This window comes from Triticum aestivum, chromosome 3D (assembly GCF_018294505.1).
Source record: "Triticum aestivum cultivar Chinese Spring chromosome 3D, IWGSC CS RefSeq v2.1, whole genome shotgun sequence".
Taxonomy (NCBI): domain Eukaryota; kingdom Viridiplantae; phylum Streptophyta; class Magnoliopsida; order Poales; family Poaceae; genus Triticum; species Triticum aestivum.
In genome coordinates, this window is record NC_057802.1 from 29,524,346 (window position 1) to 29,528,212 (window position 3,867).

Consider the following 3,867-nt stretch of genomic DNA (forward strand, 5'->3'; position numbering starts at 1 on the left):
CTGAACACTCGATAAACGAGTATATATCACACATAAAGCTGTTGCAGCACATATCACATAATAAACCATCTGGAATCAAGATATCAACAAATCATATCCCTGATGCACACCAAGGAAGGCAAAAGTATAGTAGCATAGCACTCCCTCTGTAAACTAATACAAGACGTTTTAAGTCACTAATAGTGACCTAAAAACGTCTTATATTTGTTTATAGAGGGAGTACCATACAAGGCAAGTGAGATATACAAATAACAATGTACATGAACCGATATATCCATCACCAAAGGAGCACAGATTGCAATAGTGCAGCACAATTCAATCTCTACTAATATAGGACAGACATGAGCATGTTACAACTTGCCCCTTTCTCAGTATTACATAATCCTTGGACCTTGGCATTCACACATTGTTGGACGTTGACTTCTACCGGGTCAGGTACGCTTGGATGATGATCGCAGACGGGGTCGAGTTCCTCGAGGGCCCTGGCGGCTTGGGGGTCTACGTCTCATGGGACATCGAGCCGCTCCGCAGAGCCAGAGTGAGTGACATTTCCCTTTCCTACTGGTGTTCATGTTTCAGATTGGAATAGTAATAGTTAGTAACTAATAAGAAGTATCGGAAATTGTCGACATGAAGATCATAGTGTGCTCATGTGTTTACTGATCACTGACCGGTGAATTGAATTAGTTATGCTACAGATATTCTTGTGTCGAATGTACTTAATATTTGAACCAGGTCACTGCAGTGCCTGCAAATCTGGAATTCTGAAAAAAATAGTACTCAGATATCTAAGTGGCATGGGAGCTGAACATTCTAACGGCCAGTGTCACTTCTCCAAAATGCCAACTCTAGTCGTATGGTTCTAATTTTCACAATATCTATAGAACCATAGGCATAGGTTTAAGTTTATCCTCGTTTGCTTGTACCAACCTAATCATTTATTCAGTGATTCGACCCAATGAGGCAGTATTAATCTAATTTCTAAAAATGCGTCACTGAGACATGATCAGATTTGACGATAACAAGTAAAAGGAAAATAAAACTATAGAGATATATATTTAGTTATTTACCTGAAGAACAAACCACCTTGGTGGAGTGTTCGTAGCACCTAAAAGCGGCCGGTCGGGAAGGAGGCGAGGAGTCCACCACCGTCGAGCTAGTGCTGGGTCGCAAGAGGGGGAGGGAGCACGTCCATGAGCTGATCCAGGAGCCTGAGAGGGGGGAGGAGGTGAGGAATCAAATCTAATCTGCCTCAAACTGCGCCGCCGGCGACCAAACGGTTAGGAGCCATCGGACAGGAGATGGATCAGCACATTTGCTGGGCGTGCTAGCCTACCTAGCTTGGCTCAGGATCTGGGCCGCCGCCGCCGACGAGGACGATTTTTCGTCCTGCGAGACACCGCTGCGTACGGGATTTGGGATTGAATCGGGAGGGCATCGAAACCAAATCGGACCCTTTTGCAAATTTTGTGCAGAGATCACTCCGTCCGGACCTGTGCCATCGATTTCTCATCTGATGGTCCAGCATCATTTTTTTCTATTTTTGCAACACATGCTCAGATTCTATCCTAGTCGTTCTGATCCCCTTCCTACATCTATAAATAAATCTATCTAACCTTGGAAATTAATCAACTATTGTCAGGTACAAACTGTCATCACACTCAATTCAACTCTACTAAACAATGAGCTCCGAGTCATGTTCTTCGTTGTACTTGATCGTTCCAACGTCATGTGGTCTATATATACGATTGACCCTAACTGTGTCTACTAATCCCAACAGCCCGGTATACACTGCAGCTTAACACAGTCAGAGAAATGGCGGCTTTCCTCCGGAACCTCTTCCTAGCGACGGCACAGCAGTACTACGCCGGCGTCGACGATGGTCAGCACAACATGGAGCGCCGCCTCCGCCTCTACGCCGCCGCGTACATGCTGCTGGCCGTCTCCTTCCCCCTCCGGGCCACGCCCCCTCCGAGCAGCAACGCTGGCGCCGACGCCGTCACCGGGTTCTTGCTCTGGGTTGCCGCCGTGGCTCTTCTGCTCCTGTCCTTCGTGCACCAGCGCTTTCAGGCGGCAGCCGTGGCCGCTGCTGACCTCGCGCAGGCGGCGCTCGAGCCACTGTTCGAGCTTCTAAACTGAGCGTGTACGTGCGCTGTGCATGCCATGCATGCATGCATGTGTGGGACTGTGTCTCTTCTTTAACTTTCTTTTTCGCTTTCTGGTCTGGCTTTGCTTTGTCGATCGTACGTACCTGTGTCACTGTGTGGCTGTGTTTAAGCTAGGTAGCAAGATAAGAGCCGAAAATTGAGCCTCTTATGAACATTCAAATCCTTCATATATGTATGTGACACGTAGTTCTTCTGGGCAGATCTCCTTTGGCACATGTTTTTTCCCCTCTTCTGTACTGTGGGCAAATCTGGTCTTTGGCAAATGCATTATGCGCAGATCTCATTAAGCACTAGTTCCTTTTTTGCCACGAACTTGATCTTGCCCGTGGAACATGTTTTTTGGACGACGAAGCACACCAACCCTTATGGACCGTAAATACATGGGAATCCTGCATATATGAGCACAGAATGGTACTTTTGGGCAGATCTTCCTTGGCACATGTTTTCCCCCTCTATTGCGCTCTGGGCAGATCTTCTTTGGCAAAACATATCTATCGTTCTTTGGGGCAAATCTCCTTTGGCAGTCACATGAGGGAATATATACTACTATATTAAACCGGCTAAGCCAGGCTCGCTCCTGTGCGTTTGCCATTCTAGACGACGGCTCTCCGTGTGCTCACATGGGTTTCTCTATATTTTTTATTTTTTTTATTTTTTAACTGGTCCTACTGATTTTCCCGCAAAAGAAAAAAACTGCTCCTACTGATTTACCGCACAAAGCCCAGCGAAATGATAAAAAGGGTTTCCCCCTTTATATTTTAACGCATCCATCACTTCATTACATCCGACCAGACCGATACAAACAGACACCACCACCGCACACAACACACACATTCCAGATAAGATACAAAGGTTTATTTACTGCTCTTATTGATTTACCGCACAAAGCCCAGCGAAATGATAAAAAGCCCCCCCCCCTCTTATATTTTAACACAACCATCACCGCATTACATCTGGGCAGACCGATACAAATAGACGCCACCACCACACACAACACACACACCCAAGACAAGATCAAAGGTGTCGTGCACCAACACACCACCCCACCAACTACCAAGCAAACTATAGATGTGCAAAGAAGACCGCTTAGAGCCAACGGAGATCTCCACCATGAGAATCCGCAACGGAGAGGTGAGATGGACAACGACGAAGCCAGGACTCCAAAATGGTGCCTCCTAGAATGGTACGATCACAGATAGTCACCACCGCCCGATCCTATATTTCAAGTTTCATCCGGAGCACAAAAGGAGTGGGAACGCCGCGACGGAGCCTTCAGGAAGGATACGATGTCAATGAATGCCGCCACCATTGGCCAGTACAAGGACTGGGCAAGTGATGTACCTCGACGCTCACAACCTTTCATCGCACCCTAGCTTCGTCAACCACCCGCAACCAAGGCACCCTGTGTGGCCATGACTACCCGCCCGCACCTGAAATATATTCTAAAATGCTCAGGCTTTTAAAAACACATAGAGGCTGAAGACCAAACGGACCCACCTTTTGCCGAGTTTACTTTCTTTGGGCAGCAAGGAGAACTAATAACTCGAACAACTACAGAATGTGCGGCAACCCATGCAAATGGAAGGGCAAACTACTTGCCACCTGAAACAGAGAAGCTTCACGGCAAAAAAAATTAACTATTACAGTCACAACAAATGAGCATACTCTAAGAGCCGACTTCTACCATTTCAAAGTGTAA

The 3,867-nt window shown here is 46.7% G+C and overlaps 1 long non-coding RNA gene across 1 annotated transcript; it reads right to left on the reverse strand.

The window, feature by feature from the left end:
* Positions 1-241: 241 nt before the first annotated feature.
* On the reverse strand, positions 242-1,523 carry LOC123073921 (uncharacterized). Its single transcript, XR_006435794.1, has 3 exons — positions 1,337-1,523; positions 1,071-1,211; positions 242-561 (listed from the first exon to the last, which is right to left on the reverse strand). It is a non-coding gene; the product is annotated as an uncharacterized lncRNA (long non-coding RNA).
* Positions 1,524-3,867: the final 2,344 nt, after the last annotated feature.